Raw genomic sequence first — 25680 nt, 5'->3', positions numbered from 1 at the left:
GTGATGGAGGTATTTTCCAAAACAAGCGAAAAACATTCTGAATCTTAGATGTATTGCGCGCTATTCATTAATACGTCTCAAATTCATAAATCCTTTATGGATGGTACGTTAGTCAACTTTTTTTCTCAGTTTTTTGTTAAATTCCCAAAGTAAATATAATAAAGCATAATATATAAAAAAAAACGTGATGGAGGTATTTTCCAAAACAAGAGAAAAAAATTCTGAAACTTAAATGTATTGCGGGCTATTCGGTAATACGTCTCAAATTCAAAAATCCTTTATGGATGGATCGTTAGTCAACTTTTTTTCTCAGTTTTTTGTTAAATTCTCAAAGTAAATATAATAAAGCATAATATATAAAAAAATCGTGATGGAGGTATTTTCAAAAACAAGCGAAAAAAATTCTGAAACTTAGATGTATTGCGCGGTATTCGTTAATACGTCTCAAATTCAAAAATCCTTTATGGATGGTACGTTAGTCAACTTTTTTTCTCAGTTTTTTGTTAAATTCTCAAAGTAAATATGTATAATAAATCATAACATATAAAATAAACGTGATGGAGGTATTTTCCAAAACAAGAGAAAAAAATTCTGAAACTTAGATGTATTGCTGGCTATTCGGTAATACGTCTCAAATTCAAAAATCCTTTATGGATGGTACGTTAGTCAACTTTTTTTCTCAGTTTTTTGTTAAATTCTCAAAGTAAATATAATAAAGCATAACATATAAAAAAAACGTGATGGAGGTATTTTCCAAAACAAGAGAAAGAAATTCTGAAACTTAGATGTATTGCGCGCTATTCATTAATACGTCTCAAATTCAAAAATCCTTTATGGATGGTACGTTAGTCAACTTTTTTTCTCAGTTTTTTGTTAAATTCCCAAAGTAAATATAATAAAGCATAACATATAAAAAAAACGTGATGGAGGTATTTTCCAAAACAAGAGAAAGAAATTCTGAAACTTAGATGTATTGCGCGCTATTCATTAATACGTCTCAAATTCAAAAATCCTTTATGGATGGTACGTTAGTCAACTTTTTTTCTCAGTTTTTTGTTAAATTATCAAAGTAAATATAATTAAGCATAACATATAAAAAAATCGTGATGGAGGTATTTTCCAAAACAAGCGAAAAAAATTCTGAAACATAGATGTATTGCGCGGTATTCGTTAATACGTCTCAAATTCAAAAATCCTTTATGGATGGTACGTTAGTCAACTTTTTTTCTCAGTTTTTTGTTAAATTCTCAAAGTAAATGTAATAAATATACTTTGAGAATTTAACAAAAAACTGAGAAAAAAAGTTGACTAACGATCCATCCATAAAGGATTTTTGAATTTGAGACGTATTAACGAATAGCGCGCCATACATCTAAGTTTCAGAATTTTTTTCGCTTGTTTTGAAAAATACCTCCATCACGATTTTTTTATATGTTATGCTTTATTATATTTACTTTGAGAATTTAACAAAAAACTGAGAAAAAAAGTTGACTAACGTACCATCCATAAAGGATTTTTGAATTTGAGACGTATTAACGAATACCGCGCAATACATCTAAGTTTCAGAATTTTTTTCGCTTGTTTTGGAAAATACCTCCATCACGATTTTTTTATATGTTATGTTTTATTATATTTACTTTGAGAATTTAACAAAAAACTGAGAAAAAAAGTTGACTAACGTACCATCCATATAGGATTTTTGAATTTGAGACGTATTAACGAATAGCGCGCAATACATCTAAGTTTCAGAATTTTTTTCTCTTGTTTTGGAAAATACCTCCATCACGTTTTTTTTATATGTTATGCTTTATTATATTTACTTTGAGAATTTAACAAAAAACTGAGAAAAAAGTTGACTAACGTACCATCCATAAAGGATTTTTGAATTTGAGACGTATTAACGAATACCGCGCAATACATCTAAGTTTCAGAATTTTTCGCTTGTTTTGGAAAATACGTTCATCACGATTTTTTTATATGTTATGCTTAATTATATTTACTTTGAGAATTTAACAAAAAACTGAGAAAAAAAGTTGACTAATGATCCATCCATAAAGGATTTTTGAATTTGAGACGTATTACCGAATAGCCCGCAATACATCTAAGTTTCAGAATTTTTTTCTCTTGTTTTGGAAAATATCTCCATCACGTTTTTTTATATGTTATGCTTTATTATATTTACTTTGGGAATTTAACAAAAAACTGAGAAAAAAAGTTGACTAACGTAACATCCATAAAGGATTTTTGAATTTGAGACGTATTAATGAATAGCGCGCAATACATCTAAGTTTCAGAATTTTTTTCGCTTGTTTTGGAAAATACCTCCATCACGATTTTTTTATATGTTATGCTTTATTATATTTACTTTGAGAATTTAACAAAAAACTGAGAAAAAAAGTTGACTAACGTACCATCCATAAAGGATTTTTGAATTTGAGACGTATTACCGAATAGCCCGCAATACATCTAAGTTTCAGAATTTTTTTCTGTTGTTTTGGAAAATACCTCCATCACGTTTTTTTTATATGTTATGCTTTATTATATTTACTTTGAGAATTTAACAAAAAACTGAGAAAAAAAGTTGACTAACGTACCATCCATAAAGGATTTTTGAATTTGAGACGTATTAACGAATACCGCGCAATACATCTAAGTTTCAGAATTTTTTTCGCTTGTTTTGGAAAATACCTCCATCACGATTTTTTTATATGTTATGCTTAATTATATTTACTTTGAGAGTTTAACAAAAAACTGAGAAAAAAAGTTGACTAACGATCCATCCATAAAGGATTTTTGAATTTGAGACGTATTACCGAATAGCCCGCAATACATCTAAGTTTCAGAATTTTTTTCTCTTGTTTTGGAAAATACCTCCATCACGTTTTTTTATATGTTATGCTTTATTATATTTACTTTGAGAATTTAACAAAAAACTGAGAAAAAAAGTTGACTAACGTACCATCCATAAAGCATTTTTGAATTTGAGACGTATTAACGAATACCGCGCAATACATCTAAGTTTCAGAATTTTTTTCGCTTGTTTTGGAAAATACCTCCATCACGATTTTTTTATATGTTATGCTTAATTATATTTACTTTGAGAATTTAACAAAAAACTGAGAAAAAAAGTTGACTAACGATCCATCCATAAAGGATTTTTGAATTTGAGACGTATTACCGAATAGCCCGCAATACATCTACGTTTCAGAATGTTTTTCTCTTGTTTTGGAAAATACCTCCATCACGTTTTTTTTATATGTTATGCTTTATTATATTTACTTTGGGAATTTAACAAAAAACTGAGAAAAAAATTTGACTAACGTACCATCCATAAAGGATTTTTGAATTTGAGACGTATTAATGAATAGCGCGCAATACATCTAAGTTTCAGAGTTTTTTTCGCTTGTTTGGGAAAATACCTCCATCAGGATTTTTTTATATGTTATGCTTTATTATATTTACTTTGAGAATTTAACAAAAAACTGAGAAAAAAAGTTGACTAACGTACCATCCATAAAGGATTTTTGAATTTGAGTGGCATTATCTACTCACCGTCAATAAATCGCCCGTTTAAATTTTTTTTCCAAACATATATAACATATATAACATTTTTCTTGTCAATATTATCTGTTTTATTCATTTTTGATAAATTTATACCAAATTTCTGTGAAAATATGAAAAAAAAATTTATGGATGAAATTTATGGCTAAGGTAACACCGGTGGACAAAGTCCAAACAAATACTTGCACTAAAGCAGAGGCTACAGAGATATGGCTAGAACTTCCGAAGCATTCGAGTCAAGGAGTTTATGAAAATGGCTTTGATCCTGGCTCATTTCTTGACAAGTTTGCTTGCTCATCGCTTTAGTGGAAGTAAATTTAGTCAAAAACAAATAAAAACTGGTACAGAATATGTAGAAACTTCACTTCACATCCAGAAGCATTGCCAATTATTATTAATTACCAGGCAAAGTGTGTACCCTTTAATCCATATATATTTTCTAAACATCTAATGTACAACCATTGGCATGGTGGCGATCTATGGTCATACAACATAAAAAAACTCTTCTCATCATACGCTTTAGTCAATTCCAAACTATGTAACCGGCTAGACAATGTCAAAGCTGCTAAGTTGGTTTCAGTTTTTAAAGAGCTTAATTCTATAAGTGATCACGTGGCTGATAAAATTGATGACTTAAATTACAAGATTACGATGAGACTAAAACAATTTGAGAAAATTATTAACTCTTGTATGCAAATTGTTTTGAGTTTTCCAATTTTTGTTGTGTTCCCATTATTAATAAATAAAAATATATTTGTTACAAAGTCTGTATAATAATATTTATAAGCCTTTTTTCATATTTATGTACTTATTATTCACAAAAAAAAAATGAAAAAAAAACGCTTGTTTAATTTAAGTGTTTTAAACATGTTTAAAACAGTTGTTTAAAACAAAATGTTTAAAACAAAACAACCCTGTTTGGAGATCAAGCAAGCAATTTTAGTTCCCGCGGATAAGTAATTACGAGGAAAAAAGGCTTAGAGCGCTTAACGCTGGCCTAGTTTTTCATTCGATTAGGGTACCACATTGAAATCGTATTACCCAGGGTTCCATTGTGAAGAGCATTTGGCTGATAGTTGTGCCCCTATCGCGCATCAGCGTGCTATAGGGGGGAAAGGGATGGCCTGGGGCATTGGAGCGAGGTGGGGTGATCCCTGTATTTATACTCTGGCCAAAACACCTCGCCCCAATGAATTGTTACACCCGAATGTCTCTTTTTCGAAAGGGTGAACATCTCCCACAGGTCGGGTTGAATCAAATTGCTTGCTTGCTTGCTAGAAGAATCAGTCTTGCAACAACCAGCTCTGGGCTCCCAGACCAGTCAGTGGATTGAACAGGCAGGCCGACCTGATGGTGAAACTCCGTATTGAAGAGATTCGCCGCTCGTAATTGAACGGTAGCCGTGGAGTGAACAGCTACCGACAGCTTCGATCAGAATCGTATGGATGCCCGTATAATTATTAATATTTTGATTGCGTGACTGTTTGTGCCTTACAATGTAGTGAAGTGTAACGATATTTTCTTTTGATAATAATAAATATGATTTTATTTTTCTTTTGCAGATATCCATAAAGAGGGATTTCTCCGCAACGGCGTAATATAGAATTACGTTTTATTTTGTTATTTTAAGTTCGAGCTGTATACAGGGTGTCCCGGAAAATAGTGCGTTCCTTAAAGGTATAGGTAGAAGGCACCATGTAGAACAAAAAACTCTTATAACATTTTTTTCTAAATGCAACCGTTTGACCAAAAAATTAAAATGTATTTTGGTAGGCAAATTTAAATCTGACAACTATGTGCGGTACGCAAATTTAAGCATAGACAGTCCCATGTAAATAAATAGAGATAGAAGATAGATAGTAAACAGATAGTTTTAAAGAATCCTGTTTAGTGTCAATGCCGAAAATGTTTTCGAATAGTGAGTGTATTACCTATTATGTTATTACCTATGAATGGTGTTTGTGAAAGGTTACTTGAAACATCTATTCGGTATAATAATTATTTTCAAGTAAGTACAACTTAGTTATTTCAGTTCACAAGTAAACAAATTACTGAGACATTATCTGGTGTATTTAAGTTCCACTGTAAACTATTAAAACTATGTAATTCAGTTAAAGCCCTCAGCAATACTTAGCATTCAACCCATTTAAACCTTACTAAATACATAATACTAGTTCAGTTAAAAGATGTGTTTTTATGTTAAAAGATGTGTAATTCGTTTAAAATTATGCAATATGTATTTCAATACATTTCAAAAGAAAATAATTTTAGTAAACAAATAGTAAATACGTAAGTATTACCTACTATTAGGTTGGATTATTTTAAATACTGTTAATCACAATCACAAACGAGTTCTTATTATGTTATTATTCCGTAGTGCGTACGATGTTGCCAGTTTATTAAAATTTCCAAACATTAAAATACAGGTATATGGAAAATAATGTTAACTTTTTTTTGGAAACGGTTAACTTTAGAAAAAAATGGTATAGGACTTTTTTGTTCCAAATTGTGTATTCTCTCCATACCTTAAAGGAACGCACTATTTTCCGGGACACCCTGTACAAACATATTGAATATATTTACTTTATTTTTAACCTGTGTTTTACTGAGTCTGTCGTCCTGAAAGAGGTAAAGGTTACAAAATCAAAGATATAATTATTGGTATTGAATTTTCCATCTATCCAATGGCACTACAGCCCAAATCAAGCCTTGGCCTCCTTCAACAAGCTTCTCCAATCATTTCGATTTACCGCTGTTCATTTCCATGAACGCGTTCCCAAGAAGTTCCTGGCATCCTCATCGACTTCGTCTTCCCCTCTCTTTTTAGGTCTTCCAACAGGTCTTCTTCCATGCATTCTTGAATTTAGCAATTTTCTGTGGATTCTATTCTCATGCATGCGGACCACGTGCCCTGCCCACCCTAATCTCTGCAGTTTAGTGTATTGTGCTAGAGCTGGTTCGCTATATTGCTCGTATATTTCTCTATTAAACCTAATTCGCCAGTTGTTATTTTCACTTATTGCGCCCAGTATCCTACGTAATATTTTTCTTTCAAACACATCTAATGTATTGGCAGATTTCTGTGTCACCACCCATGTTTCACAGCCATAACCTACTATGGGCCTGATTTATTGTTTTATAACCCTGAGTTTTCTTTTCCGGTGTACGTCTCGCGATTTGAATGTGGCCCATCGCGAAATAGGCTTTATTTGCCAGCACAAGCCTTCTATTTATTTCCGGTTCTTCTTCATTGCTTGCGACCAGATCAATTTCTAGGTACGTGAATCTATTCACATGTTCTATATCGCCAATAAAGTGTTGTTGCGCCGGTCTATTTGATCTGGTTTGTATGAGTAGTTTTGTTTTATTTGTATTTATTGCTAGCCCTACTGCTTCTGCACTCTGTTTTAACTCAACGTAGGTTTCTTCCGCTGCATTTATTGTTCTGCTCATTATGTTTATATCATCTGCGTATGCTGCTAATTGGGTAGATTTGTTTGTAAGTATGTTATTTCCGCTCACCGTCAACCGTCTAATTACATATTCAAGAACAAAATTAAAAAGCGTTGGAGCCAGTCCGTCGCCTTGTTTCAGTCCTTGCGTTATCGTAAACGCATCAGTGATCTGTCCTTGAATACATACCTGTGCTTCTGTTTCTGTCATTGTCATTTGCACTAGTCGTATTAATTTTGATGGTATGCCAAATTCTTCCAATATATTAGGTAGAATTGTTCTATCTATTGAATCATAGGCTTGTTTAAAATCTACAAAGAGATTGTAAACGTCCATGTCATATTCCCATGCTTTGGCTAGTATTTGTTTAACTGTAAATAGTTGGTCAATGGTAGATCTATTTTGCCTAAACCCTGCTTGATATTCCCCGATGAGTTTTTCCGTGAGAGGTTGAAGTATTCGATTAAGGATGTTTGTGAATATTTTGTATCCCGAACAAAGTAAAGAGATGCCTCTATAATTCTGACACAACAGTTTGTCTCCTTTTTTATGAATAGGGCAGATTATACTTTTCTTTCATTGTTGGGGGATTTCTTCTTCTATCCATATCTCTCGTATTAGCTGGTACATCTGTTGTGTCAAATTTCTTCCTCCTTGCTTGAGTAGTTCTGCCGGTATTTTATCTATTCCCGGTGCTTTATGGCTTTTTTGTATGTGGATTGCCGTTTGGACCTCCTCTAGCGTTGGGGGTCTAGTTAATTCATTTTCTTCTCCATCTTCCCACAGCTTTTGTTGTTGTACCTGCTGCCGTGACTGCTGCTACCTCTGCCTCTCTTGTTGTAATGGTGGTTGTGCCCCTTTGCTTAATACTTCCTTAAAATATGTCATACAGGTTATCTCAATTTCGTCCATATCGCTAATGATTTTACCCTTCTTATTTTTGCAGAGGCTAGTCTTCGGTTTGTATCCCTGTCTTAAACGTTTGATAAATTGGTATGCACTACGTGTTTCGTTTTCCTTAAACTCCCTCTCTATGTTTAGTATCCGTTGGTTTTCGTACTTTCTCTTTTTCTGCCTGCACAGTTTATCTGCTCTTCGTCTTTTGTTCTCAAATTCTGTTTTTCTCTCTAGTACATCTGAGTATGTAATTCTTATGTGCTTCATTTCTTTCCTGTATAGCTTGTTTGCATTCTTCATCGAACCATGTTTCTTCTCTCCGTTGTGTCTTTGTTCCTAGGACTTCTTTCGTTGTGTTTAGTATGGCACTGCTTGTGGTGTTCCATTGATTTTCTATTGTGGAGTCTGCTCTGTTTTCTTCTAGTAATTTTTCATGCACTGTTCTCTCAAATCTTTCTTGTACCTCAGAGACTTTTAGGTTATCTCAGTTTAGTTTTTCTTGTTTTGGATATTTTTCCTTTACCTGTCGACTGATTTTGCATCTAAACCGTGTCTGTACTAGTAGATGGTCTGAGTCACAGCTTGCGCCACGTCTGCTTTTTACATCTAATATACTCTGAATTATATACATTGAATTTTACAATGATCTAAATAAATAGGCTAATAAATTTAATTGATACAATATTTAATTCTGTAAATACACTATTTAATGTCTTGTCATATAGAAATAAGTAAGTATGTATGACCAATATTAAATAATTTCCTAACATAGCGATCGTATTACGAATAATGCTGACTCTTCCAGTCGCTCATAAAAAACCATAAAACTCATAAAAAACTATTTACGAACAACAATGAGTCAATAACGGCTTAATAATTTGTTACTAATTTCTATAGAAAATGAAATGTGTAATGACTTAGATATATGTCCCATCAATAATTGGACATTAGCTAATGGATTTAACCAAAATCGCTTAAATAAAATATGACTGCTTACTGGGTTACAGGATGTTTTATTTAAAAATTTAAAAACTATTTTTTCTCAGTATTTTGAAACTATTCGACGTATCGTCTTCATACTTGGCAGAAAGTGTAGGTATTATAAACCCTATGAAATTATGATAAATAAACGTTCCTGGCTACTACCAGTGGCGTACGACAGGGGACAGCGAATGGTTGATCCTCCCAAATTCTACGCCACTGGCGAAATTGCCATTTTAGCGCAATTTTTCGATTCTCCAATACTCTTTATGTAAATAACGTGCTCTTTACTCGTAACGATAAAGTTATTAGTTTTCGAGATATTTGAAGTTAAACATGTAACGGCACAGATATTTTGATTAATGTATTGTGCCGCTTAATTTTAAACTTCAAATATCTCGATAACTAATTATTTTATCATTAAGACTGAAGAGTACATTATTCATTCTTAACGATAAATTCATCAGTTTTCGAAATATTTGAAATTAAAAATTAAGCGGCCCAATACATTAATTAAAATAACTGTGCCCTTACATGTTCAACAACTTCAAATATCTCGAAAACTATTGACTTTATCGTTACGAGTAAAGAGTACTTTATTTACATAGAGAGTATTGGAGAATCGAAAAATTGCGGTAAAATGGCAATTATTCCGCCAGTGGCGTAGAATTTGGGAAGGATCAACCATTCGCTGTCCCCTGTCGTACGCCACTGGTAGTAGCCAGAAACGTTTATTTATCATAATTTCATAGGGTGTATAATACCTACACTTTCTGTCAAGTATGAAAAGGATACGTCGAATAGTTATAAAATACTGAGCAAAAATAGTTCTTAAATTTGTAAATAAAACACTCTGTAACTCAATAAGGAGCCATATTTTATTTTGATGTCTTCTATTAGCTAATGTCCAATTAATTATGGGACACCCTGTATAATAATATTTAGTTTAACTTCTTGTGAACATACCTACGTAACTGTCAGAAAAGTTGAATTTAGTAATTATTTTATTTACATAAATATAACATGCAATGAGAAAAAAATGAATGGACTTCTATTCCCCTATAAAAGACGAAAAATATTTAGGATTATTTATAAATACGTTGTCCTTTGTTTGTACATACAATCACATTCTTCCTCACCCTCTTTCACTCCGAATGAACGTGGAAAATGCAATGTGGAGATTGAGACTAAATAGTTTTCATGAGAAAAAATGATACACCGATGAGGTAACTACACCGATGAAATCTCCATACAACGAGGAGTCAGACAAGGTTGCATTTTGTCATCAACATTGTTAAATGTTTACACGGACCAGTTATTTAAAAAGCCATATGGCCATATGAGAGACAGCCATATGGAATAAAAATCAACGGGACTAGATATGCATATTCATGAGGTAGCAGAGGAAATGGGCATTAAAATAAGCTCAAACAAAACCAAATTTTTAGGTTTTAGTTGTGACCCACAACCAGATACACAGCTTCAATTAAATGGAGTCCAAGTTGAAAAAGTTCGCAAATGATCCAGACATAGAAATAACACGTAGACTAAAATAGTAACGACTTACTAGGTACTTCATCTTTATAGCAGGTATCTAATATTAAAATAATTACATATCTATTATCTATTAAAGGCATCTTAATTTTCAATCCGAAAATATTTAATCTTGTTAGTTTAGTCATTACAAACATCGAGAAAATGCAATTGACTTTGTATTTTTATTTAAGTAGGTATAAGTATTTGACTTATTTCTTTCGCGCCATTACCTTTTTATTTCTCTAAAAACTCTAAATACTTTCTAGAAATAGTCTACACTTAAGCTAAAAATATCAATCAAAGCAATCTTGGAATGTTATTCCAATCCAATAAAATATCAGTATATTTGTAGTCTTACATAATTTTGGTATATTGAACTATGCATATTCAAGATTATCGTAATATTTATACATATAAAAGATATACTTAAAATAAATAATTGATTCACGAGTTACTTCACGTTAATCTTTAATCTTGTGTACATCTATTCCTAATCAATCATATAAAATTATAAGATGTCACATTGGGAAAACCCTTATCAATGCTATGACCAAAATGGTATAAAATAGAAATTGTCTCAAATACTTTTAACCGCGTTTACTGAAAGGTGTATTATGTACAAGGCTCTTGAATAAAGATTCAACATAATCATTCAACCAATCACGTCTACAACTAGACATAGGCCTGCCTCAGTTTCTTCCAATGTTCTGTACACTGGACTGCTTGAAAACAGTTTCCCATTCCATTCCATGTAGTCAATCCATTCCATGATTCGCTACTACTTTCACGTCTTTGATCCATCTAGTGTTCCATCTTGTGTGCTAGTGCTAAGTGCCTTGCCATAGTAGAGATTGCAATTGCCGAATCCAGCATCCAGCAATCCAGCTGGATCCAGCGCTTTTTTTTACATGCTGGATCCAGCAAACTGTGCTGGATCCAGCAGCGCGGATCCGCAAACATGTCAAATTCGAAATAGGTTACTTAATGTCTTCATTAGCCTCTTTGTTCAAAGCCGTGAGTCGGCAACTTGCCATTCTATGACGCTAGCAGTAGCTCAGTATGCTGAAAAGCTTCTACAGCCTAAAAGTTTGCATCGATAAAGCGTTGATAGACATTGATTCTGAGATAAATTCTCTGCTGGCGAATGGTCAATAATCAATGAGTTTATCGCCACTTTTTAACCGGTGAAACTGGCTGTAAAAGCTCTTTGCAGATGATAGTTGACTTTTATAACGGCCGACACAACCTTGAAATTAGTGCGCCTTAGTGCCGATATATCTGAAGCACTACGCAACAGAATCGCGGAACGGTGCCTCTTTGAAATTACAGGTATTCTTTTCGTCAAGATATAAGAAATTTGACCTGACGCTGGTGGGATGTCCCTACCGATTTAGTATCATAATAAATAGTTGACGTTACTAATCCCTCAATTGTCTTTGCTACGGGTGGCAATAGTTTTGGAACAGCTACTAGGGCCGTACTTTATATTATTTACAGAACTGACTCGTTACCTATCAATGCAAATAAATTATTAAAATTAAAATTTCTAGACAATGCATTAAAAATTTTGTTTACTGTAGACGAATTCGTTTAGTCATCTGAAATTAACTTGCTTGGAATCAATACAAACAAGAACCTAGTTCCAACGCTTAGTATGATCTACGATCAACTTGTTAAAGACTATTCCATTACGTATTCGCCTTCAACTTTATCAAGATTTTTGAATCCCATTGGTTTTCGATACAAGAAAATTAATAAGCGATCATCAATAATGGATTCTCCTCGTCTAATTAAATGGAGAAATGAATACTTGGATGCTATACATTTAGAGATGAAGGAAGACCGATATTTTATCTAGATGAAACATGGTTCGATACCCACGATACTGCTCAAAAAGGTTGGACAGACGATTCTATTAAATGTGCACCCAATTATCCAATTAATAGAGGTCAGCGAATAATTATTCTGAACATTGGATCCAAAAATGGCTGGCTTGGAGGGGAAAGTTTTTTACTAACGGCAAAAAGCATTAAAGATTTAAAGCTGGACTACCATGAAAATATGACGAGTAGCTTGTTTAAGGAATGGTTTGAAAAGAAGGTGTTGCCAAATTTGCCTCCAAAAAGTGTAATTGTAATGGATAACGCAACGTATCACAGCGAACAAATTAGAAAAATCCCCGGTGTAGGTTCGACAAAAAAACAGATATCTGATTTTTTGTATGACAATGATTTGTACTTTGAAGAAACATATACAAAAAAAGAAATGTTGGAAGTTCTTCACACAAAAGTGTTTGAGAAACAATTTGTTATAGACGAATTAGCCAAACGTGATGGTCATAATGTATTGCGATTACCTCCTTACTACTGTGTCTTCAACCCCATTGAATTAATCTGGAGCCAACTTAAGGAAAGTTTACGGCGAAACAACTGCTGTCCCAAATTTAGTAGCGAATCGGTGTCACATGTTGTAGAAGAAATAAAAAAGATTTCCCCAAAACTGTGGCAAAATTAAACCACATATTAAAATGTGTGGCCACATATTAAACCAATAATTATAACATTAGTTAACGATTCTAGTGAAGATGACAGCGATAGTGACATAGAGTTGTAATTTGTATTTATTTTTTTCCGTCTAAACTTCAAATTTTATTTTTCTATGTTATTTTTTATTATGTTATCTTTTTAATTCTGATTTTTGCTACCACTCTTTTAATCTTTTATTGTTATTATCATTAATTTCCTTAATTTCTTTAATTTGTTCATTTCTCTTATTTCATTGTACATAATAATATACCTATAACTACATAGATATAAATACGTAATAAATATAATGATATGATATTTATTATTCCAACCCCATTAAAATATTATATCTACTTGAAGACTTGAATTTTTTTTTGTTAAGGGGATGGGTACGAACTTTCGGCTTTAAGCCGTTACGTTATTACCGAGGGCCGAAAGTCCCTGAAAACTTCTATAATGTTTATTTTAATTAGTTACAGGGGTGAAAAACTAAGAGAAAATTTAGTGTGATTTTTAATTTCAAATATCTCATTCAAAAGAAACTTTAATTCATTCCAAGGGACTTTCGGCCCTCGGATAAAGTAATTTTTCATTCTGCGTTTAAATTTTTCAAAAATACTTACATATTAGTTTTCTCAGGATTCGAAAAAAATGATTACATTTAAAACACATTGAAAATGTTGACAGGCGTCAAAATTTTGCATTTGTTCCTTTCCCCTTAATTTTAGCGAATCCGCTCCTGGAGGGTTTGTTGTTTGTTATTATGATACTAAATCGGTAGGAACATCCCACCAGCGCCAGGCCAAATTTCTTATATCTTGACGCGAAGAATACATTAGTGGACTTACAAAATCCAAAAAAGTATGGCGAAGGACTAAACAATCCTGGTTATTTCCTCATGCCGAAAAAGAATGCAATGCGACATGAAACGAAAAATTTGTTGAGCCGTATAAATAAACAAGTGATTGTGGAACCAGTGCAAGAGGACATAATTGAAGAAGATGGGCCAACTAATCTGGAGCCCGTGAATTTTACTGGAACAAGAATTTAACACTGAATTGAAACGAGAAAGAGAAAACTTTTATAACCAAAAAAAACTGATTCTCAAAAAGATTACGAAAAGATATTGTAAAAGGAAATGGCCATTTATGAGACCGAAGGAGGGAAAGGCGATCATTTGTCCATGGTCTATGACTATGACTATTTAATGATCTTAAAACCGACCAGTATAGAGGCCGAAAGAGCTTTCTCCACAACCAGCTATAGGTGCAGTTCTGTGCGCAGTTTAAGCCTATGTTTTTTAAGGTCTCACTTCAAAAAAAAACTAAATAATTCATGTTTCTGTTGTTTAGAAATTTAGAATACAGACAAAAAACATTGAAATCGTGTTTTTATTTTGATTCCACATTCTGGATTCAGGCCAATCTTGCAAAAATCCAGCTGGATTGAAAATGCTGCTGGATTGCAATCCCTACTTGCCAGTTCCATTTAAGCGTCCTGGTCCTTTCGATGACGTCTTGAATGCCATCTTGATCTTTGTCTGATTTGTTGGTTTGATATGCGGATAAAGAGTTTATTGTTAACCGATGGATGGATAAAACGTATGGTGGTGTGGACGCTAAGGCAAGAAGCACTACGGAGCAGAGGACGCCCAACAACCAGATGGACTGACGTCCTGAAGCGTGATAGTAGTAACTTGATGCAAGCCATACAAGACAGAAACAGATCGAGAGCTGAGGGAGACCTATGTCCAGCAGTGGACGCATACAGGTTGATAATGACGATTATAGAAATTGTGTCTTGTAAGTTGTCTGCGATTGTCTGTAATGGACAAATGCCAGGACCAGTGAATATGTCATTTTGTGCCATATCCAGCCCTCAAGCCCGCCTGTTCTTCAAGCTGAACTCTTGCTACTATTCCTGCATGGGCGGCATGGTAAACATTCATTACTGAATAATTTTGCAAAGCCTTCTTCCATGCAGCAAAATGGAAATTTTGCCTTTTTACCATGTTTCTTTCAGGACGATAGGTACTTGAATCTTCGTATTGAACTCTATATTCATTAGCCTGTATAGGATTTTTTATGTCTGAGGTTTGCCAAATTTTTTATACTTATAACATTTGGTGTTCGCTTATTCTAATATTTAATTGTCTTGATGTTTAACCCAAACAAAAGTTTTTGCCTTGCTAAATAAAGTATTTTATAAATATAATCCTTCGTTCTTTCCTGTTCGTGGTCGTTCGTCGTCAATGAAATATTTTTATATATCTATGTTTGTTGTTTTAAATTCTATATTTATTTCTTATCATTGTAGGGTTTTCGGTAAGTGTTTTAAATTTGGTATTCTTTTTCTTCAAATGTTTCATATATGTACTTAAATGTTTTAGGACAGGATCTTTAATTCTGTCTTATTTATAAATAAACAAAACGATAATAATATTTATTGCAATAAATCTACTTACTTATGTTAAATTATTCTTTTAATAATCCTTTTATTATAGTCGTTGTTCAACAACTATAGTGGTTGTTCTTCTTCTTCTAAAGAAGAAGATAAAACACTCAAAATGTACCTACTAAGTAATAATAATATCGCTGTTGTAAATAAATTTGTGTATCTGGGCTCTTTTAGAACTATAATAATAAAATAAAATTTCGAAAGAATAAAATATGGAGAAAATATAGAGAAAAATAATCTTATGGAGAAAAATAAAAAGATTTTAAATGTATTTGGATTTACTGTTGGATAAGAATGCTGAAAATGGGTTACCGAAGAACAAATGAATATGTACCGAATCAGCTAAAGAAATAAAAAACTAAGCACACAAATATCAGAACAAATAATATAGTATAACGATACGCTTTAATTACTATTTTTGCTAATTTTATTTTTTAATAACTTTTCTCAAAACGGTCATATAAATTCACATTTAATATACAAACCAGATGCAGACGTTTTACGAAGCCAAATGTATTTATAACCATATTAATATGTTTTTGGTGTGTTCAGTTTAACAAACTGAATTCCCCATAAATTAATTACCTTATCAGACCTTATGTCAACTTCTTACAGAAAGGTTCTCAACTTTTAAAACGCAGATGTTAGTAATTTATTGCCTTTCTAGCCATAATGTAACACCGCAAGCATCATGACAGAATAGAGTGTTGTGGTCTGCAGTCTCTTCACAGCGGGCGAACGATTCAGACACACCCTCGCTAAAAACCCTTACGAGATAATAAACGAAGCACGCTTGTTTACCCAAAATAAATAAATATATTACTGTTCATTGTTTACACTTATTTTTAATTGATTCCGTAACCTTCCGTATACCATTCATAACAATGGTATATTTTGAACACGTTGTTCTAAGTAATGGTATTGAAAATCTGACAATCCAGGAAAAGGTAGAAGGCAAAAGAAGTGGAAGCATATCTCCCACACGATACACGGACCACATTGTTGCCACTCCATTGTCAGAATGTGCTAGAATGACAGAAGGTAGAGAGAAATGGAAGAAGATTGGAAAAATCTACTACTAGCTTGACGAGATCACGATACTTGCATCAGGTTAACGACTAAGAAGAAGAAGTCAGATCTTAATCTGGTATATAAAAAAAATGAAAAGTAAGAAACTCTCTTTGGAAAAGAAAATGAGGATCATAATAGAAAACATTGATTCTGGCAGCTGATATAACAGTTCCATGAACTTATGACTTGAATGTGTTTAGGAAATTAGATATTTTACAAACAGCTGACCATTCATACAATTTTCAAGTACATTTTAATGACCAGTTAGAACACTTTGCAAAATCGGCCTTACGTTTGTATATTTTGTAAAAAAATGATAATCAGTCCTTGAGACCATTTAATTCTGGTATTAACCTTTAACTAACCGAGTATCAAGTTATAACATAACTCACACGCGTACTTTGTATGCCACAAGAAAATACACTTAAAAACAGCGGATTTGTTTTTTTTTTAAATACACTTAGTTGTTTGTTATAAACCTTATTCGGCATCAGTGAATACTTGGAGTTCCTTCTCAGTAAGCCAATTGGGATTTAGAACTGGAGAATCTGATTCCGTGATAAATAAAAATACTAAAAAAATTTTTTTTGAAATGTGATTTTTTGCATGAAAAAAGTATTGTTTATAAATAAAGATAAGTATATTTAGGACTACCAGTTTGTCCAGCCCTCCGCAGCGTTTGTCCAACCCTTTAAAGTGCGAAATCATTTTTTTGGCTTATAAAACGTTTATTATACATTTTAGGGAAAATAGTTCAAATAAATAATAATGTTGATCACAAAAACTTCTTTACTTTTTGAGGGATTTTAGAAAAACCTCATTTTTTTGAGGGATTTTTTAGGTTTTTTTAGACCGGTAGAAAATCTTTTAGATTTTTGCATTTTAGAAATGATTGAGATAATTGCCAAAAACCATAATTTTTGCTGTAATTATTTATAAATGTTAATAACTTTGTTTTTTTATGCGAAGTAACCATCTAAAATTAAGAAACAGCCCTAATTAAGAAATAAAAAAAAAATTACAGTCTCCAGGGGGGTCGTTTCGCACTGAAAGGGGTTGGACAAACGCTGCAAAGGGGTGGACAAACGGATAGTTGTGATTCTGTCCCCGAATTAACGTTTAAATACGCTCTTAAGCGGATGTGGAAATAGTCCGAATTAAGAAATAAAAAAATAATTACAATCTCCAGGGGGCCGTTTCGCACTTTAACATACATACATATACATAATCGATTGCCTCTTTTACCATTAGGTGTCGAGGATTCCTCCTTTATATAATACTCTCTGCAAATTTACGCCACTTCTTCCTATCTGCTGCTAAAACTTTTGCTTCTTGCCACCAGTGCCGGCGCTAGGATATAAGGCGCCCGCCTGCAAAACTAGCACAGGCGCCCTTCGTTTTTTTTATTTAATTAGATTTAGGTATTTCAGTTTTTGGAAATGGTACAAAATTTAAATGAGATGTAAATAGGTAAATATATTCTCCTTGTTTCGATGTTTACAAAATTATCAATAACATTAATATCTAATTTATTACCAAACACAATTTACTACAGTGAATGAACGTAAAAATCAATACTTTGTTACCTCCGATTTCGGTGACCCTTCATAAAATTTCATGAAAATTGGTGAGTGGTTAGAAGATACCTAAAGAAACAAAAGTGGCATGGTGCCAACTTGCGATTTTACGCTGGGGATGAATGCCACCTCTTCTCTGAGATTAAAATTGTTTTATTAAAAATAACGCCAGAAATCGATATAGAGACAAATTCTAATCAAAATTTGGCTATATAGCTATTAAAATAAATCAATACTTTTTAAGTGGTTTTTCATAAATAGGTAACTCAAAAGCTATAAATCTTTACCAAAATTCAAGCTAATAAAAGAAATTAATTTCTTACTTGAAAATCCTTTTACTATTAATTCATCTGAAGCTATCAACTTCTTCTGAAGCTCATTTCATAGGTATTTCTGAATACTTTGATAACTGTTCAGTAAGTATATTTTATAAAATGTATTGTTTTCCGTTATTTAAACTTGAACACTTAAATTTTCAAGTAAGGAATTTTTTCGATTTTTTATTACCGTCAATTTGGAAATGGGTAATGAATGATACTTATTTTGTAAAAACTTTTGAGTTATTTATGAAAAACCGCTTTAAAACATGCAACTTTTTCACGAAAAATTAAAATCTTAAATAACTCAAAAAATATTGATTTATTTTAATAAATTTATATGGAAAATTTTACTTAGAATTTATCCCTCTATCGATTTATGTGGCTATTTCTAATAAAATAATTTTTATCCCCGAGAAGGGGTGGCATCCACCCCCAGGGTAAAAGTGCAAGTTGGCACCAACTCACTTTTGTTTCTTGACGTATCCTCTAACTACCCATCAATTTCAATGAAAATATATCGAGGTTCAACGAATCGGAGGTGAAAACCTTTAGTGACTCAACTAATTTTCTATTTAAATTAAAGCTAAACTATCAAGTCTAAACTAGATTTTCTTTTCCATTTCTTCTTTTTTAGCTCTTCTTTTTCGATTTTGCACCCCGGATAACTTTTTTTGAATCCATTTTTATTTAACTACACACTACTTAAATTAGATAGGTCACAGGGGACAGAAACAGTTTCAGAAAAATGTAGAACCATGTTTATTTTACCACAAATCATTAACGTTCTCTCCTATAACTGATGACACAAAGATTATAAACAACTTCAAAGAGATTTAAAGAAAATAAACAAAACATCCCCAATACCTCAGGGCAAAGATGTTTGGTTTTTAGAAACATTATATCTTCACCAATAAATTTTATTACGACACCGTAGGAATACAATTCTATGCGTTGTATACGTTTGTATATTTACGTGTGTGAGGTGCAAAAGTAACAAACACAGGTTAGTGATATCTGGAACTTAAACCATATTTAAAATAGTACATTATATACCGCGGGACTGAAGTAGTACATTTAATCCTGAAGGTAAAGTTTATGGCCCGACCGCAGGGAGGGCCATGATTTACCTGAAGGATTAAATGTACTTCAGTCGCAAGGTATATACGATACTTTTCGTACTTCCGGTATGATTTTATTAATTATTTCAATAATTTCAATCAGTTTTTTCTCTCTTCAACTCATTTAATAAACTGTCTGTAAAATAAGTTACCATAGTAACATTGCGTTGTGACAGTTATAATTTAGAAACATTGTCATTACTAGTGTCATTGTAAAGAAACATTGTTATTGATAATTATTGGTATCATGAGTGAAGAAGGTGTATCTGATATTGATAAAAGAGCAGCCGAAGTAGGTGAAGAATTGTTACCACCGAAATCTAGAAAACTATACGAGCAGCAGTACGATGCTTTTAAAAAGTGGTGCCGCTTAAAAAATGTGAGACAACCTACTGAAAATGCGCTGTTAGTCTACTTCGATGATAAATCAAAAGCGGTTTGTGCCTCAACTCTCTGAATTACTCAATGCTGAAATCGGTTATTAACATTAGAGAAGATATTGATATAAGTAAATTTCCAAAATTATTAGCTTTTTTGAAGAGAAGAAATGAGGGATTTAAGCCAAAGAAGTCAAGAATTCTCACGTCTGAGCAGGTTAAATTCGTTTGTTTGTGATTTAATCGTTCCGGGAGTTTCGTCAATATTTAATCCCGGAGGGATTAAATGTGACACTTTAGTACCTGTCACAAGGGAGTGAAGTTGTCACTTTAGGCCCGGAAGTACGAAAAATTAATTTTTCTATTTTAGTATATTATATGATGCCAGCAGAAAAAAGCTCATTTTGGCGCCCGCCTGCAGTGCATCCCTTGCAGGCCCGTTATCGCCGGCCCTGCTTGCCACGATGTTCCTCTTTTCTTAAGTATTTCGTTTACACTAGTGTTCCAGCTTTTCCTTGTCTGCCCCTCGTGCTTTTACCCACTGCTTTGGCCTCCCATGTCATTTTCACTTGTCTGTCACCACTCATTCTTATCATGTGTCCAGCCCATTTTAACTTCTTTTCTTCAACTCTTTCGTTGAGCGATTTTACCTGTAATTCATGTCTTATATCTTCGTTTCTTTTGTCTAATCTTCTTGCTCCCACCACTTTTCTTAAGTATCTCATTTCTGTAGCTTATAATCTTTTTCTTTGTCTGTCATTGAGTACCCAGTTTTCTGCCCCATATATTGTAATTGGCATATATACGGTTTTATATACTGTCATTTTGGTTTTTCTCGATATTTCTTTTTTGTTTAGGAAATTTTTATACAGTGAATAATAAGTTCTCGTTGCCAATTTTATTCTGTTTCCAATTGCAATTTCATCTGCTTGTGTACCTTTGTTGTTTAACATTATTCCCAAATCCGTTTCGCACTTTAAGGGGTTGGACAAAAGCTGCGAAGGGGTGGACAAACGGTAGTAGTTGTGATTCTGTCCCCGAATTAACGTTTAAATACGCATTTAAGCGGACGTGAAGTTAGCCCGAATTAAGAAATAAAAATATAATTATTACAATCCCAAGGGGGTCGTTTCACACTTTAAGGGGTTGGACAAATGCTGCGAAGGCTTGGACAAACGGGTAGTTGTGATTCTACCCCTAATTAACGTTGAAATACGTTAAATACGTTAATAACGGTGAACTTGTCCCGGGTTGAGAATTAAAAAAAATAAATTAAAGTCTTCAAGGGTGTTGTTTTGAACTTTAAGGGGTTGGACAAACGCTGTGAGGGTGTGGACAAACGGGTAGTTGAGATTCTGCCCCCGCAGAAACATTCATTCTAATGGAGTATGAAGTACTTTTTCAGCAGTACTGTCCTATTATCCGTAAGCGATATACATACATTTTTTTTATCTGTGGATGGACAAACAAAATTATTTGGTGGACAAACATGGACAAACAATATAGCAAGAGAAATTTTGAATTTTCGAAAATTGTGGATTTGTGAAGTTTAGGCCGAAAAAAAAATTTTTGTTTATAAAAAAAATTGATGGGTGGACTAACGAAATACATAACACAGTGGACAAACGTGGACAATCAATGGACAATCGAATGGCGTTGGTCACATTTTTTTCCCGACTTTTTCGGGCTAACTTCACGGACCTTCAGAGGACATTCGGACTTCTGACTAAAGAATAGTAAGGCTGGTATGGTAAGAATCCTCAACTGGAGAAGACCAAGTGGACGACCTCGACTTCGGTGGCGAGATAACATAGAAGGAAACCTTAAAGTTATGGCCATGGAGAATTTGATGGAGACCGAGATAATTGGAAGTACAGTCGGCTAAAACTCATGAAGGGTTGTAATGCCTCGGTGTCAGTAAGTAAGTAATAAAAAAACCCTTTATTTAAAAAAAATCAGGATCCTATTAGAAACTATTGATTCGTGAAGATGATATAAGAGTTCCATGACCTTATGACTTGAATGTGTTTATGTAATTACGTATTTTACAAACAGCTGACCATTCATACAATTTTCAAGGAAATTTTATTGACCAGTTAGAACACGTTGCAAAATTAGCCTTGTATTTTTTTGTATTTGTCAAAAAAATGATAATCAGTTGAGACTGTTTAATCCTGGTATTAAAATTGTTAGGTCTCATAACCTTATCAGTCTATTATCATAGTATCATATACAAACATGCTTAGCATGCCATCAGTGACAGTCGTGGGAATATTTTCATTTTTAATAGGTACAAACCAAGCGAAAATCCCATTGTTACAAAATTACGTTTACGTGAAACTTGCAAAAATTGCCGGAACTGTCCGATTAATGGAATATTTATGTACTTATTGGCAATCACCTGATAGAAAATTATTTATAAACTTGGCCTTTAGTTAACAAAATATTCTATTTTAAGCAAAGGAGAAAGGTTATCAGTCATAAAACTAGAAAAATTCCTGACAAACTCACCTCCAAATCGAACCTCCCAAAAACACACTCAAAAGCACTAAAAAAATCACCCGAAAATAGTCCGAATTTTGCGTTTAACTTCACAGTCAACTATTATTATCATTTCATAAATCAACTCAACGTAATCTTTATAACAATATCCATTTTTAAAAATTGATAAAAGCTGAAAGTGTTCCACAGTTCACTAACGTCGCTACTAGATTACTATTATCCCGGCTGGAGTGAGAGACCGTGTTCCAAAATTAAAAACAAAACACTGTAGGGGTCGAAAAAGGGTATAATTTAACCCAGAATCACAAGGGTGATTCACCAGTTTTTAGGTTATGTCGGAAAAATCAATATTTGAACGCACACTACTGATTAAATATCGTCACTTTTCACTGAAATGTATTCTTGTATTTGTATCACACCGGCTGTCTTTGTGTCGGTAACGAAGGGCACACCGTATTCGCGTATTTTCGAAGTGCTTTTGTTTACAAGTTACAAGATGCCGCAATCTACGGGCATGGAATTGGTTCTCGTCACGAAACGAATCGAGAGAAGGAACTGTCGTTTGTTTTTGAAATGCAACGTTGCCGGCGGGCTTCCAGGCAACAGCGGATGTATCGCTATCGCGTTGATAAAGTAGTGGACGATGGGATTGCTTTAAATTAAAAAAAAAATGACAGTATAGGTAATTAGCATACATATTTAATTACTTATATTCTAATTTTAAATAATTTTAAATAATTACGAAATAGAAGATGATTTATGTTGTAGTACATATATAATTCTAAAGGAACTACATAATTTTGAAATATTGAGATCTGTTGAAAAATTTTGCTTAGATAATGAGTAAAATTAAACTTGTTACAGATAATATCTGTAAGGAATACTTAGACTTAGCATGTAAAGAAAAAGAAAAAGGGATAATCGTACTAATAAAATGTTTTTACTATTCGTTTTGAAATTGCCTTTACTTTACTTCTCCTTTTTTAGGTGCGTGTCCGTATTCATACGGCCGTCATCATGTTTACAATTTTGTGAATCCTTTATCTATCTAATCTAGTCCATTAAAATGTTACATTTTTTAGGCCGTACCTTGCATTTCTTAGAGGAGTCAATTTTATTTCTTTAATGTGTAGGGGGGATCAGTAGAAGCTTAAGTTCAAGTTTTTGGGGTCGCCATCCTTGTCCCCCGGTCGCCATCTTGGAAATGGGGTGCAAAGGGGTTTCGCGCTATATCTCGTAAACTACCAACCCTACGGAAAATCTAATTAAACATAAAATGTAGCAAATTAAATTTTCCACAATTTTGTTTTTATCACTTTTTATCGTCAAGTGACCAACAAAAAAGATATAACGAAAAATATGTAAATTTTTTTTAACAAGTTTCCTTTTGAAAGTTATAACTTTTTTTCAGTTCATTTTAAAATAAAATAATATTATAGCAATTTTGTAGAGGGTTTTTCAGCGAACAATTTCCACTATAAAGTTGTTTAATTCTATTTATTTATATAGGTTTTACAGCGCTCCAAACTTGACCAGATTCTCGAATGCTCATAGGGATACAATAAAAACAAAAGTTAGGCTTATTTTTCTATCTATATATATTTTTTATTCATACAATTTATTATGATTTTAACGTTCCTATGCTATTAATAATCTGTTTTTGACCTTTCTTCCCACTATAAAACTTATAAATCTAAGCATAATATATAGAAAAGGCCCAAGAAGTTGTTTGAGGACAAATTCGCCGCTTCAGAAGAAGAATGACGCAACCGCAAAATGCAAAATTCTTAAGCAGAGCAAAAAAACGATTTTTGATATCAAAATCATAAAGTATAATAAAAATTAGCCATTGACCACACCGTGGTCAGGATCTCGAGATATAAGCGTTTTTTGGGGTGTGCCGCTTGTATATGAAGTAACATAACTTTTTTCCTATTATATATTTTGACTTAAAATTTTCCAAAAAACTTCTTCATGCACTATGTTTTATTGTTGTGTTGGTTAAAATTATAAACTAAAAAGTTTGTCACTCAACTTTTTTAAGTAAACATGAAACTAACGAAATATGATGACAAAATGTTAATAAATTAACAACTCCTTTTTTAATGTGTTTAAACATTTTGGACAAATTTCATTGTTATCTACATACTTCAAAGATGACACAGTAAAATTTTTAAACGGAAATATTTACAGCGACCAAAGATACAGCGAGGTAAAGAAAAATCATCAAAATTGATTTTTGGCATTTTTGTATAAAATTTATTTTTTTAACATGTTCCACCAACTCTAGATAAAAATAAACTTCATATTCGGATTCAGCGACCTCGAAAACATAAAAATAGACCAAAATTGATCATTCACCTTAAATTTGATTTTCGTGGTTGGCATAACGGTTAATGCCGCTCGTCTAATATTCAGGGTGTCCAGAAACTCTACCGACAAACGAAGACAGGAGATTCTTAAAGCAGATAATTTTAAGATAATTTAACCCAATTCACTTAGTCCGAAAATGCTTCCTAAGGGAGCTAGAGCTCTTTGAAGATGATGTCTTGTAATTAGTTTTTCTTAAATACCTCCAGAACGCTTCTCTTTAGAAAAACAAAAATTGGTACGCGTATTTATATTCAAGATATAAATCTAATCCATCCATTGCACATTTCTAGTGCCGATCATAGGCGTCCGTTTTGGGTAGGGCAACGGTTATTTTATCGCATAACTTTTTTATCTTTAACTTTTATGCATTTGTGACACTGGATTATTAAATTGTGAAGTATTCTAGTACTAAAAGGTACTCTTGTTTTAAATCAGTAGGACACACCGTTTTCTAGAAAAATCGATTTGGAAATTTTTCGCTTTTTGAATTAAAAAAAAAATTCAAAAAAAAACTGTTTAGAAAGACGAAAACTGGTACATTTATTTATATTTCAGAGATAAATCGATTTCATTAATTGCGAATTTCTAGTACTGGTCATAGGCGTCCGTTTTGGGTAGGTCAACAGTTATTTTATAGCATAACTTTTTGTCTTGAATTTTTGAGCATTTTTGACACTGGATTATTAAATTATGAGGTATTCGAGTACTAAAAGTTACTCTTACTTTATGTTGGTAAAATACTTCGTTTTTTGTTGAAAAGTTCTTTCAATTTTTTTCAAATTCCAAAAACGAAAAACTTTCATATCGATTTTTCTAGAAAACGGTACATCCTACCGACTTAAAGCAAGAGTACCTTTTAGTACTAGAATACCTCACAATTTAATAACCCGGTGTCAAAAATGCATAAAAGTTAAGGACAAAAAAGTTATGCG

General features: G+C 32.8%; 2 protein-coding genes across 3 annotated transcripts in view; one reads left to right on the top strand and one right to left on the bottom strand.

Moving 5' to 3' along the window:
- The window catches only part of LOC114327522 (microtubule-actin cross-linking factor 1), an 865580-nt gene extending 842686 nt beyond the window's left edge, over positions 1 to 22894 (bottom strand). For both annotated transcript variants that reach the window (XM_050648743.1, XM_050648753.1), the window contains exon 1: positions 22385 to 22894. The gene's annotated coding sequence lies outside the window, so the exon portion shown is untranslated. The remainder of the gene's footprint in view (positions 1 to 22384) is intronic.
- The window catches only part of LOC126883336 (venom serine protease-like), a 486705-nt gene that overhangs the window by 223925 nt on the left and 237100 nt on the right, over positions 1 to 25680 (top strand). The window lies entirely within an intron of this gene.

The sequence above is a fragment of the Diabrotica virgifera genome, chromosome 4 (genome assembly GCF_917563875.1).
Source record: "Diabrotica virgifera virgifera chromosome 4, PGI_DIABVI_V3a".
NCBI lineage: Eukaryota > Metazoa > Arthropoda > Insecta > Coleoptera > Chrysomelidae > Diabrotica > Diabrotica virgifera.
Note: the sequence above shows the minus strand (reverse complement) of the source record. Positions and strands in the feature narration are given on the sequence as shown.